General features: G+C 48.3%; 1 long non-coding RNA gene across 1 annotated transcript; it reads right to left on the minus strand.

Annotated features, from left to right (window-relative positions):
- Nucleotides 1–6710: 6710 nt before the first annotated feature.
- LOC144122212 (uncharacterized) lies at nucleotides 6711–11618 on the minus strand. The gene is made up of 3 exons (XR_013312857.1): nucleotides 10830–11618; nucleotides 10584–10711; nucleotides 6711–10067 (listed from the first exon to the last, which is right to left on the minus strand). It is a non-coding gene; the product is annotated as an uncharacterized LOC144122212 (long non-coding RNA).
- Between the last annotated feature and the right edge of the window lie 2775 nt (nucleotides 11619–14393).

Here is a 14393-nt window from a genome sequence, read left to right on the forward strand (position 1 = left end):
GTTTGTGTGTCCGGAGCTCTTAGGAAAGGTATTGTGAAAAGAGTAAAGCTGCCATTAAGTCTGCGGACTTGCTCCCACATTTGCTTCGATGTAACTGAACTATTTATGGACGACACATAGTTTTCCATGAAGTTTTCTCAGCTTTGCGAAGTGTGTACCGTGCTTTTGCTGTCGCCTTTTTAAAATTTATGATGTTGTCGTGTGTGGGGTACTTTCAGAAAATTCCCCTGGCTTTGTATTGTTTCTTTTTTGCTTCTCTGCACTCTTGCCTGTAGCAGAGCTTGTTATTTTGTCGTACTATTCCTGACAACTGAGGAATGGCTAGACGTGCAGCCGCAGTGTTACATGTTGTAAAAGTTTCATTTAGTTTATCAACGCTAAGATTATCAGAAAGATGAAAAGTTCATCAGAAGAAGATGAAAAGTTCGATGTCACTGGAAAGTGATCACTTCCGTACGGGGTATCAAGAACATTCCACTTAAAATCTGTAAAAACGGATGGAGAGCTACAAGACAAGTCTATGCAACTCATCTTACCTGCTGATGAAGAGCAATATGTGGGTTTGTCCGTATTGAGCAAGCAGACGTTCTTGCACAGAATAAAATCTTCTAAAACCTGGCCTCTAGCATCCGTCTGTTCGGTTCTCCAAAATGAGGAGTGCACATTAAAATCTCCGACTACCAGATATGGCTCTGGTAACTTATTAAACAGCATTTCTAGGTCATGGAATGTTACTGTGAGGTGTGGTTGAAGATACACTGTGCATATGGTAATTGTTTTCAAGGTAATGACAGTGACTGCAACGGCTTCATAATTTGTCTGGAGCTTGATTTCCTGCGTTGCAACACCGCACTGAACTACAACAGCAACGCCTCCAGAGAGCCTATTCGCCTGCTCACGGTCATGGCGAAAGACTCTATGCTGTTTAAAAATATTTTTGTGTAAGGGTCCCATATTGGTATCCTGAAGGCACAGTGCCACAGGAGACAGCGAGTGTAAGAGATCTGTTGCATCACCATACTTATTTAAAATTCAACGGCAGTTCCAGTGGATAAGAAACGCCATTATAAATTTTTAAGGGGATGTATTCAGAACCTCAGGCCCCTCCTTGTTGAGGGCCTGTTATCGTGATTTTTTTTCTTTTTTTCGTTCAAGGGAGCGCCGCCGCCGTTGCGGCCGAGGCGAGCTCTGAGTTGTATCCATCGCCTCAGTGGAGGCGCTAGAGTTCCGTGGGGAACCCACAGGCAGGGGGGTGGTGGACTTCTCCCGAACGGGGGAAGCCTTGCGTGCAGCCGACTTGGAGGCCGACGAGCCCGTTTGTGGGGGTGGCATAGCAGCTCTCGCTGCGTCTGCCAGGGGTGCGGATGGCACTGCCTCAACCTCACTTAGTGTGAGCTGGGCAGGTGCCGAAGCCCGCTGTGGTGCGCCGCACCCACGCACCACATCTGCGAAGTTTGTATGTGCGGTGAAAGAAAATGTGCTCCGAGTCATTGCGTAACGCTGTCTTGCCTCTTTAAATGTAACATTCTCTTTGGTCTTGATGGCGGTAATTTACTTTTGTTTTTAACATGCAGTAAACGATCTGGAATAACCGGGGTGATCGCCTTCACAGTTTGCGCAGCGTGGTGCAGCATCGCAGTCTTCGGATTTATGATCACTGGAGCCACATTTGGCACATGTATCGCGGCCTCGACAGCTTTGGGAGCCGTGGCCAAACCTTTGGTATTTGAAGCAGCGTCTGGGGTTAGGGATATATGGTCTGACGGATATTTTTGCGTACCCTACCTGGATTGATTTGGGCAGGGTGCAGGAAGCATAGGTTAGTACCAGGAGTTTCTTTAGAATCTCTTTGTTTTCTTTGCATATTTTTATTCTTATACATTGGTTACATTTTGTTCGGACAGTCCTACCAGCATTACCTCTTCTGTTAGGTGCAGAAAGTCGTTGTCGGAGATGACACCACGTCCAGTGTTTAGCGATCTATTTCGCGTTACAGACACAGGGATGTCACTGAAAGTTCCGATGTCTGCCGGTTTCGAGATTTGAATGATGTCAACAAGTTCTAGCAGGAGGTCTCCACTGGCCAGTTTTGTTACTTTGTACTTCGGACCTAATGAATCCGTGAGAACTTTTGAAACTATGAATCGGGATATTAGTCTAGCAGGCTTTTCTTTTCGTTCACTGTCCACGATATGGTACTTTGGGAAAGTTGTTTTCTTTTTGTCGAAAAATTTTGAGGTCACATCGGTCCGCCCTTTTTTCAGGGGACGATCATTTGAAAAAACGGAGGTAGCCATAAAAAAATTGTGTTCTTCGGCCATGGCGCCACCCACCCACCATGGAGCCCAACATGGGGACCGGACAGGAACCTGAAAATAAGCCCTGCGCATGCCAGCTGTACACCACTGCTATAACCAAATATGACGCAACTCAGGGTGGTTGGCCACACAAGGTTAACCCTCGCCGCCCATGAAAAGTGAAAAAAAAAACCGAGAAGGGAAGAGGAGACAGGATAGTTCTAAGAAAGATGATAGGAAAGTGAAAGACAGAGGGGAGGACCGGAAAAGGCAACTGCCGATTTCCCCCGGCCGGGTCAGGCCGGAGGTGCCATCTACAGGAAGCTGGGGCCAAAGTGGTGTGTTGCCACTGCCGAGGGGCCTTAAAGGTCCAAGCGCTCGGCATGGGCTCGACCACCAGGATCCCCTTTTCCCCGGACACGGCGATGCCAGGCACGGCGAAGCGCGGGTGCTCGGGTCCGTGGTGATAAAAGCCTTAGAAAAGTCTAAGAATATAACATCAGTTTGAAAAAAATAAATCAAGGTTTAAAAGATCAGTCGTGAATTAAAAAAAAAGAGCTGCGACTCACAAGAAAGACCAGTGCGGAAACCGTGCTGATTAGCGAAGAAGAATGCGTTGTTATCAAGGTATACGGCAACTTGAGAATTAATGATGTGTTCCATTAGTTTGCAGGCGATGCAAGTTAAAGATATTGGGTGAAAGTTTTATGGGTCAGACCGACTCCCACTTTTAAAACAGGAACTACTTTGATAATTTTCCAATCTGTTGGAAGAGTGCTTTGTGCGAGGGACTGGGCAAATATTATCTGCAATATACGGCTGGTTGGGACTTTGGTGGCTTTAAGTATTTTGGCAGAAATGCTATCAGGACCGGGGCTACATGATAATTTCAGCTTGTCGATAAGCTTTTCTGTACCTTCCGCAGTGACTGTAATGGGCGGCATCCGTGATAAACTGGTACCAGGAAAGTTGGGAATATTATCGTTCGGCTAATGGGTAAAAATTGAAGAAAAGTACGAGTTCATTACATCGGATCGACCATCTAGCAGCAAATTTGAACCATCTGAGTTAGCAGATGTGAACCAATGAAGTTTGCTCGGTTGTTGCACCTAAATTGTTTCTTGCGAGTTATTTTTTTCAGGGAGCGTGAAATTAATCTTTCCGGTGATTATGGAATGATCGAAAAGTCCTTATGAAAGCGTAATATTAGAACAAAGACAAGGATTATTAGTAAGACAATATCCAGAAGATTTGCAGAAGTGGCGGAACAACGCGTGGGTTCAGAGATTAGTTGCTGCAATCAGAAGTCCAGGCAAGACTGGAGGCAAGCCCTAGCTTTGGGATAATTAGTTGGAGCAAATAGTGAGGACCAGTTAATTATCAGAAAGTTAAAATCTCCTAGCATCAGGAAGCTTGACTTTGGAAGCCGAACAGCAAGTTTGCTTAATATTCGATAAAATTTCCTTAAGAATGAAGAGGCCATGTCAGGAGGTCGGTAAACTACACTAATAATGATAACAGAAGGGCGACATTGCAAGCGAGCCCACACTGACTCCAGCGTTTATTGCAAACAATTTGAGAGTAATCGCGTGAAATACAGAAGTTCTTATTCTTGAGCTTGCAGCCGCTATTCATGACAGATTCAACTTCCGTTTCATTCAACAACTTTGCAATAATAGGCCGGTTTTTGTCGTCTGAAAAACGGCCAAAAATCAGAACAAAATTTGTTAACAAGACATTCAGAGTCTTCCCAAGTTTCAGCCTTATCGTTGTCAGGAGCGCCATAGAAAGGAATGTTGGACCGGCACGATCGGTTTTCCAGATAATCCATTTTTACATGAATGCTTGACACATCGCAAGCGCAGCTCGTGGAAGCCTCCGATGAACGTGCTGACTGATTCTTAAGTTCAAGTCCGTCCATACGTCTAGCTAAAGACAAATTCATTTAGCAGGTCAGAACTTGACTGGTTCTTGAGCTCAAGTTCATGTACACGTTTAGTTACAGACTGCAAATCATTTTGCAAGTCGATATGAATGGTGAGGATCTTATTAACACTTTCAAGGATGTTTGCGTGGCTAGCCTCGAGCCTTTGAACAGCGTCATAAACAAGCTCAAGCTTTTCCTCCTGAGCCTTTGTCATAAGACCTGGATTCATTTAAATGTCCCCAAACAGAACCAAAAAGCTCCATTTATACGTTGCCACCCACAGTGCGAAAACGATTCAGGACTTGGAGGGGGGGGGCACGACACCGCTAAAAGGCAGACATCGTCATCTCGGTAACAGGAATATTCGTAATAACTAAACTGAAACTCATGCACGGTTAGTGGCGTGGCATTTCCGCACGCCTTATGTAGGTATCCCGATCAGCTCAGCTGATATTGTTGCGTTAGCCAGGGGCCCTATTCTCGATATTCGCCGATACGCCTAGAGCGGGGCGTACCCATGACGCGTACATCGGGGCGGTGCCAAGGTACGTCCACGCAGAATGGGATGACGAAATTGGAAAAGAAAAAAAAATGTGAAAACGATAGATACTGTCGTCTGCTACTTGGCGCCAAGTTGAAGAAACACCGACGCCTTAAAGTGTGCCTAAAGCCGATTATTTGCGGCGCGTAGGTGCGTATGCGTCCCGTATTACAGCCACTGAGCGAAACAGTGCGATGCGTTGCGGTCTCAGCGTATCAGTCCATATGTGTTGGCCAGCAAAGGAATATATGGCTCTGGCGTTGGTTCTCAACGCGGCGCGAATAGTCGCAAGAATAGTGAAGGTAGTTTATCGAAAACTGCGTGAAGCGATGTTCTTCGCGACACTGCCGCTGCTATACCCACAAAAAGTGGCGAAACTTGGCGGCACAGCGTGAAAAGCGCAATGACTGAGAATTGTTTCGCAGTCCCTGACTGTCGCTTCGTTGGCACATGTGACGTTAAGGGGGAGAGTATTCGCGCGGCCATACAGTGAGACAATAGGATATGGTTTACTGAAAATTTACCGCTTTATAACTTATTTTGGTCGCATGAAAAACATGTAATAAAGTTACAGTTTAGCAACTCGCTGACCGGCACGCTCGGTACAGCCAGGACGTGGCAGATACTGAGGGCTATCATGGATCCAACCCAAAGCAAAGCGAAAACAACAAATAAATACAAAGGCTAGTGCATCAGTACAGCGGCACTGAAGAACAGCTACTAGAAGAGGTCCGGAAAAAATTCTTTGGGAAAGAACAGGTAGAAAGCTACTAGGAGGAATACAGAGGCGAAGAGAATGCGAACATGGATAGGCCCATCACCAGGGAGGAAGTGATTGAGGCGATGAGATCCGCCACTAAGAACACGGCAGCGGGGGCAGATAAGATCAGCAACCCGCTAATCAGAAACCTTAGCGACAAAGCCATAGACCAACTAGTCGAGTACCTCAACAAGCTTTGGCAGGAGGGCGTAGTACCAGCAGAGTGGAAGCATGCAGTGGTGGTCATGATACCGAAACCAGGCAAAAAGCTGTCGATCGAGAACCTAAGGCCGATCTCCCTAACATCGTGTCTAGGCAAGCTTTACGGAAGGATAATCACCAAAAGAATCCAAACACACCTAGAGAGAGAAAGGCTATACCCAGACAGCATGTTCGGCTTCAGAGCTAATCAATCCACTCATAACATACTGCTACAACTCAGAGAGGAGGTCTTTACCACAATGCCTAGGGCTGGAGAAAACGTGGTCATGGCCCTAGACATCAAAGGAGCCTTTGACAACGTCAGCCACGCGGCCATTATGGAAGGCATCAACAATACCAATTGCGGAAGAAGGGTTCATAACTACATCAGGGCCTTCTTAAACAACAGAACTGCAACGGTCGGTCTGGGAGAGCTAAGAAGCGATCCTTTCTCCACACCATGCAAAGGCACACCACAAGGATCAGTTATCTCACCAATCCTATTCAACGTGGCGATGATCGGGCTAGCAAGCAACTGGAAAGAATACCGGGAATTCAACACGCGATGTACGCGGACGACGTCACGCTATGGGTTACCCAAGGCTCGCTCGGGGAGAAACAGGACTGGCTAGAGGAAGCGGCCTCCTGTGTGGAGAACTACACCAAGGAAAGAGGTCTCAAATGCTCGACCGAGAAGTCAGAGCTTCTGAGGGTCGGAATGCACCCCACCAAGGCAGACCTAGAAGTCCGTCTAGAGGGGCAAAAAATCCGAGAAAAGGACATGATAAGGGTGCTGGGTATGTGGCTGCAAAGGTACCAGGACGTCCCAGACGGAATCAGGGGAACACTTAGGTAGCCCCCCTGCCTAGGAATATGGATCCGAACATGCACGAGGGCAGACGGAAAGCGAGAGCCGAGTATGTGGAACGGGGACTGGCCCAACTGGAAAGCACAGTCTATACGGATGCGTCACTGTACCTAACCGGGAGGAAACGCACGGCCGCAGCGGTGGTGGTCGATCACAACGGAGACCTGGGGCGCGATTACGGATCAGTCTCAAAAAACTGTCTCAATATTGAGACAGTGACGTCAAAATGACGACACCGAGAAATGCCGACCGCCGAATCGGCCAATGCGGAGCAAGGAGGCGGTGGGCTCCGCCCCGAAACCACTAATCGCACGACAAGGGACCGTAGACTAATGTTTTGCAGTAAAAACGCAGTGAATAAAAACGAGTAATGTTTTATTTTGCTAAGTAACTGTATTTCAAACCCAACAGCACCAAGCAAAAGAACCAGTGTTTTCATTTTTGCAATTAAGTTTGCTGTTCAGTCACTTTTTTTGCCGCGAAGGTGTGCTGTCAGCGGTATAGCGTGAACATGTTAGTCTGAAAATGAACAAAAACGCAATGAAGAAAACAAGCAATGTTTTATTTTGGTAGTAAACTGTGTTGCAATCTCAACAACACGAGGGAAAATTAGAAGCATTCTCAGTTTTGCAATTAAATTTGCTGCAGGTTAACTTCTCTTGCCATGAGGGCGCGCTGGCAGTGGTATCGCGTGAACATGGCGGCTTGCAAGAAAACAGCTGATTCCATGGCTAGTTCCTGTTTTTTCGCGTGTCGTCTAAAATCAAGGTACTTTGCGGATGTCTTAAGTGCGCCGAAAAATCTGATTGAAGGCAGTGAATGCTACGGGCCTGCCGAGATCAACTTACAAGCAGCGCTCGGCTCGAAAATCGACGAAGACAACTTTAGTCTGTGTTCTCGGTCGGCGCCTATCGATCACCGAGTGACGTGTGGTTCTGTTTATTTTCTTTAGAAAATACCAGAAAACCATGAATCATCACATAGAAGCAACTGCCGACAGACAGGTGCAGCTGCTGATAGCTTGCAATCTCGGTGCGGGAAATGAGAGCCGACACGGCCTGCCTCTGTGACAGCACTCTTCTGCCTCGTAACCAAGTGTTGCCGCCCACATCGGGCTAAGGACTTGATGTTCCGTTTGTATTTTTGTAGCTCCGTTCGGTTTATGTTCAGTTGTTGGGTAGTTTCTTTTTTTTTCCTGTGCAAGATGCAGAAATTGTGATGTTTATGCTCCACTTTGTTTAGAGAGAAAGGAAGCACTTGACTTGATAACTTTGCTATTGTCACCGAGGAGAGAACGAGCTTGTTCCATTAACGTTATTTACTGATCATGTAGTAGATCCAGGGTCAACCAGGAAAGTAGTAGTTTGCTTGTATAGAGGCTAATTGCAACTGGGCAGAAAGTTGAGCAAGTTTGTTCATGTTTGCTGGTACACAGCGCTTGAATTGCATATGATCCAGGGCAGTGAGGTAGGTAGGACAGGGCAGTGGTGTGTAATATTGTATTTTGCTCAGCAGGCGGAGTGATGTTGGTATAACTGGGTTTGGTGAGGGCAGTGTTTGAAGGGCTTTAAATACTTTGCATAGCTTCTAACATGCACTTCCTTTCAGGTCGGAAGACCACTTGTTTTCTTTTTTTTTAAATTATGGTCCATCATATCTGAGACACCCTGTATACAGGCCACTCCAGTTTGAAAGGGAACAGCCAGTTGAAAATGACTAGGACATTAAATACCTAGGCGAAAAGTAGCTTGAAAGCAGTTGCACTTATCACACATATTATATGATAGCACAAGGAGCTTGTCCGGCCATTCGGCATTGTCACCGTCTCGTGTCATCATGGACAAGACTTCATAGCCCTGTGTTACGCAAACCAAGCTAGGTGTCAGTTATGGGGCAATAACCGAGTGCTCAAAATTTCCCACAATGGAGCTGCCTGTATCATCTTAGAGCTGTACAGCATTTCCAGTAACGGTGTTGCATGATTTGTGATTGTAAACTAACCTCTAATCACACACCATCTCCTTGGTGATGTGTCTGTGATGTTTACACATCTTTGTCTATCAGTGAAGATGTTCTAGTCATTCAGCAGTCATTGTAGCCACTGCACCTTACAATCTTTATTAGGCATTGTTGTACAGCGGTTTCTTTGCAGTAGGTACAGCTTTTAGCACAGAGCGAAACCCCTAGCCACACACCATTACGCTAAAAGCTTAGCTTTGGTATTTACACTACTTATATGTGCCAAAATGTTTTGTAGTCCGGAAAATGCATCATGTACACTGTACTATGCCATATTTATTGTACAGGTAGCCTCTGTATGAAAGAAAACATGCACTTTGAACTCAATTTTTCAGACTTTTTTCTTAACTGCACTCAGAAATGCCATACGGTAATTGTACATCAAGGTAAAGTATGCTTGTATGTACACTGCCTTTTCTGCAATAGAAACACTCGTGTCAAATGCTGTGCCTAAAAAAATAAACACGCTTACTGAATGTATGATGCAATAAAAAACAGCTTTTTGATTCCAACAAGCATCACAAATATTTCATGCCTTATTCCAGCACTACACGTTTGGTTCATGCATGTTCGTCACACAGGTAATAACCACAGGCACTCCACCAAGCTGGAAGGAGACAGCAGAGAAGGGGCAGGTGGGCTAACATAAGCATTGACAAAAGAGAGTTCCAAATGATGCTTTTCAGAAATTGGGCGAGCTGCTTCAACACCTTTTCCGTCTTCAGGAAGAGACTGTGCAACACGCTGCTGAGGGACTGGAAGATATACTAGCAAACACACTGAAAATGAAGTGGCAGCCGGTGGGGGGCACTTGTTTGTCACTGCTGGCTTCTCGCTGCACACAGGTTGGCCAAGGGCACAACCACATCACACAATTGCTCACACACTTGCAGATGTGTGTTGTGCAATGACACAAGGAAATGACAGTGGCAACAGGGGAAGAGTGCCTGATATGACTCTCTATGCCAGCATGGTGAGTCGTCTCTGGACGCTAGATTTTCCATCGCAACTGCCGCTGCACCATCCCTCGGTACGCCTTCCTCTGGAGACGGGTCGTCCTAGAGAGGCCAAAAGTACAGCACCGCATGCTCTTCTCAGGAGGCAGGTGAGGAGAGATCCCGTCTGTACGAGGCAGCCACCATTTAGAGGTGGCCCGTTGTTATCTGGGTCAGAGGCAGTGTCGCCTGCACCCTCTGCTGATATGGGCACATCCAAACAGAGGCTGTGAAGTGCAGCACGTGCGGTGATGATGCGCACTGTCCACTTCCACTGGCACTGGTGCATCCGGTGCCCTTGAAAGCAACGGAAGCAGCTCTTCAGCACACCAATACAGCGCTCAGCCACAAATTGTGTGAAAGCATGTGGCGTGTTGTACAGGCCTTCTGCTGAGTCAGGTCTGTAATGTCGTGCAACTGGTGTAGGCAGCCATGGCTCCAGTGGGTAGACATAGTCTCCTGCATAACAAAAAATGATGCGGCTAAGCATGTCCTTTCTCAGTGATCTCAACAGCATTACAGGACACTCTGCTATACAGTAGAAGACTCACGCCAAGTAGCCCACATCCAGGCTTTGCTGAATATGACATTCAAGAGCATACATACATGCAGTATTTAGACGTATAAGTGAGCACTACTGTAAGGTCAGTCTTTTACCACCATATTCATATAAATGATGCGCTATGATTGCCTACAAAACACAAGCGCTGTCAGGTGCATTTTCCTTTGGTTTCTTCAACAGGAAAGGCTATGCATTTCAACAATGTAATATGTGTCCTGTGTTTCTGTTGCAATTATATTTGACATAAGGAAAGGGTGGCAATACATTGTATCATACTGTAAAGTGTCTGCATTTGTGTAACTGTCCAGACTGATTCTTGTAGCTTTAGCAGATCCGGCCAAATGCATAGTGCTGGAGCTCAATAGATGTGACTGAGTTCGCCCGACGGGTGACACGGCTATTTTACTGCTTACCCAGAAAAAAAATCACCGTCGTCCAGCAGGCCTTCCTCCGCCTCGGAATGCCGCCAAACAAACGCGTCGCGGAAGGATCCGGGTCAGCGCGAGTCCACGGCCAGGATGCACATGTTCGCGCCACAGATCTGAGAAAAAACAAGCACAGCCCGTACTCACTCTCGCTGCCGAGGCCCGCACTTGTAGCTCATGCACTTGTAGCACTTGAACTCATGCGGTCAAAAACAGTGGCCGAGGTATACTCACTATTACGTCCGCAGCGTAGAACCGCTTGCGGCTCGTTCGCAGCACTGCCCCCAGACTCCTTGATAGTGATGAGTGCCCAATCGACACACCCGACGACGCCGGAGATGCTGCCGCGGCGAACGTTTAGGCAAAGGACGCCCTCCTTCGCCGCCGCCTTCTCCTCGGGTCTCCTCGGAAAGCAAACACCCCCCTTCTGTTACCCAACGTTGACATTGGTCTCCGCTGCCCGCCGCAAAGGCTTGTTCACAGTCGGTTGGGCTGCGCCGACGTTTTCTTCATTTCCAACGGCGCCTTGAAACCCACCGGAGGCGAAGAAGCGCAGCGCGCACAGCACCTGCCGCTCCACTGACAGCGCACTCACCCGCGCACTTCCCAGTTCAACGGCGAGTTCGTCGCACAGACACTGCGCAGTCTCCTCGAAATAACTCTCCCGCGCGTCAAAGTCGTCTTCATGCACCCTCCGACACCGTTGCTCGCGCGGTCACCCGCGTATACGACGATGTAAACAGCCGCCATTTTCTGTCTCAAACGTGTTGATACTACTTTTTCCAGTCTCAAAAAATCGTCTCAATCTGCCCGCATAATTAGATGGCCAACGTCACCACTTCTGCGCCATTTACGACGTCAGTCAGTGACGAAAAAAATCAAAATGGCCGCCGACCAATAGGAGAGAGGCAAATGATATACTTTTTGAGACAATTTCGATTGAGACTGATCCGTAATCGCGCCCCTGGTTACATGCGCAGCAGCCGGGGTTGCGGACGCAACAAATCCCTAAATATACTTACTGACTCGAAGGAGGCATGCAGAAACTGCATTAGAGGGAGAATATGTAGCGTGGCCCTAAACATACTCAGAAAGTAAAATGCTTGGATAGGAAACACATACACAACCTGATATGGATACCCGGACACGCAGGCATTAAGGGGAATGAGAAGGCGGACGGCCTCGCTCGCGAGTTGAGTTTCCGAGCGGGGCAACCGGACGACTTCTATACCCAGGCCTGCGACGGGGGGTACGCGGAGCACCTGGGCCTATACAGGGGCATGAGATATAGGTACCGACCGCCACACAGGGCGCTAACAAAGGAAGAGGCGACCGGGTGGCGCAGGCTGCAGACGGGTGTTTTTCCCAACCTACACCTACTGAGCAAGATGTTTCCAACACAGTACAGAGCCACATGCCCTTGGTGCGGGGCGGTGCCGACACTCTACCACATCACGTGGGAGTGTGAGCGAAACAGAACATTACACCAACACGAGCACCCGAGTGCGGAGCAATGGGAGAGCCGGCTCGTCAGCAGCGAGCTCACAGTCCAAAGGACCCTGGTGCAGCATGCTTGTGAGGCAGCGCGGCTCAGCGGAGCCCTGGAATAGGGGCCCGACCTTGCGAGGACAGGACCCGGGCCCACCTGAGACGAGGACGACGCGGGTCCTGCAGCCGCGAATTCCTTAAAAGATCCAATAAAGTTTGCTTACCTTACCTTACATGAAAAATTTGTACGTTTGTTTATTCACGGACGTTAGCTAAGAAATTCTGGGACGTGCGCTAAGAGCGCTCGCTAAGAAAGATAGGACGTTCGTTAAGAAAGCGCGGAGCTTATGCACCGCTCTGCGGCGCTATTCAGCTCGAAGCGCTCCTGAAGATTATGCAGAACAACCGCGCGTTGACCCACGCGGCCAATGACAGCATATTGGATGAGGAAAGGCGGGCGCTGTGGGTGCAGCTGGCAGCACAACTGAATGCCATAGGGCAGGCCACTCGCTCGCCTGAAGGGTATAGGCGGCTATGGCAGGAGCGGGTGCGAGCCGTCCGTAAAGCTGGAGCGCTTGCTGCTGCCGACAAAAGGTAAGCTGAAGTGCTTACAGAGCGCAGGAGGCGTCACAGAGGCTTGACTTGCATTAATAATACATGAAATGCATAGCACAGTTACATGTTCTCTTTTGACCGTCCGTCCACTGAAGTGCACGTGTGTAATAGCCAGTTCTCGTATTATTAATACACGAAAACGGACGGAGGGCTGCCAACCCTGGACCAGTCCTAAGCAAGCTCGACGCATGGATTCTTACCATCGTCGGCCAGGAATGCTTCGGTGGTTGCAGGGCACCCACTGTTTTCGGAACCCGCCCGCGGGCAGAGACTCCGCAGGAGAGAAACCTTGCTGCCAAAAATGTCTTAAGCTTTGCATAGAAAAAAGAACTGGCTAGGGGGCAAGATGTGTGAAATTGCAAGGCAGTTTCAGATGTGCATTACATGCTCAGGAATATATGTTTGCACATTAAGTATGCAAAGGGTTACGCAGGTTTTGTGTCGCTGTCATGTCTTCTGTCAACGTGGTGCAGCATACGATGCTTGACAGGAATGAGTTGAAGACGTTGAAAACATACACTAATCCTTTTTATTCCAACTACTGAGAGCAAGAGAGCGCACATTTTCACAACACACAAATACACTTAGCTATGTTAGCAATGTGTGTAGTGCACTTTCTGAAATGTACAAAACAATTTCAGTGCATCAGTTAAACTTTCCTCTTGCCCTCCTACCGATGGAAACGGCTTTTAGCAGTACGAAGAGTACTTCAGGTCTTCGTCCGGCGACACGTTGCCGGTTGGGGCAGCAATTCCAGCTTCTCAGAACAAAACTTATTTATTAAAGACGGCACTGACATAAAAAGACAGGTGAGTAAAAGGCAGTTTAAAAAAAGGGCAGTTTAAAAAAGGCTGTTAAAAACGGCCGAGCTTGAGACTCGGCGCGCTCGGCCCAATTCGTCGTTTTCCGCGGGTTTTAACCCCTCCGATAATTGGGCGGAGCTTGAGTAATCTAGCTCTCGCCCAATTTAGACCAATAGCAAAGCAATTGCATCGTATGTACTAGTGGGCGGAGCCCAGGGCCCGCCCCGGGCATGATCGCTCCTGGTAACAGGTGCGGGGGGGGGGGGGGGCATTGGCCCCGTGGGCTGTCGCGAGCCCAGTGGAATGCGCAGCTCTCACCCTAAGCGGGCGTCACGCCTCGACGTACATTCCTCGATTCCCCCCCCCTCCCCGGGCATGATCGCTCCTGTAACAGGTGCGGGGGGGGGGGGCATTGTCCCCGTGGGCTGTCCCGAGCCCAGTGGAATGCGCAGCTCTCACCCTAAGCGGGCGTCACGCCTCGACGTACATTCCTCGATTCCCCCCCCCTCCCCGGGCATGATCGCTCCTGGTAACAGGTGCAGGGGGGGGGGCATCGGCCCCGTGGGCTTCCACTTAACACCTCCCCACCAAGAATGTTGGGGGGACACTTGCTGTACAAACAACATACCGAAGGCCACAATAGCACAATGCATCCGGCCTTCAACAACATACAAAACGCGCGAAAGCACCGGGGACCCGGCCTCCACTGGTCGCTGTACCAACAAAAAAAAATGTTTCTGCGTCCTACTAACAATTGGGAAGAAAAAAAAACATGCTAGGGAAGATTCCTTCAGGCATGCAGACGCAAGCATAGTTTACACATTTCATTTGCAGGATGACAAGCACAAATGAAACCCTCTGCTAAAATCAGAAAAAGTATACATGCAACAAC

This window comes from Amblyomma americanum, chromosome 2 (genome assembly GCF_052857255.1).
Source record: "Amblyomma americanum isolate KBUSLIRL-KWMA chromosome 2, ASM5285725v1, whole genome shotgun sequence".
Lineage (NCBI taxonomy): Eukaryota > Metazoa > Arthropoda > Arachnida > Ixodida > Ixodidae > Amblyomma > Amblyomma americanum.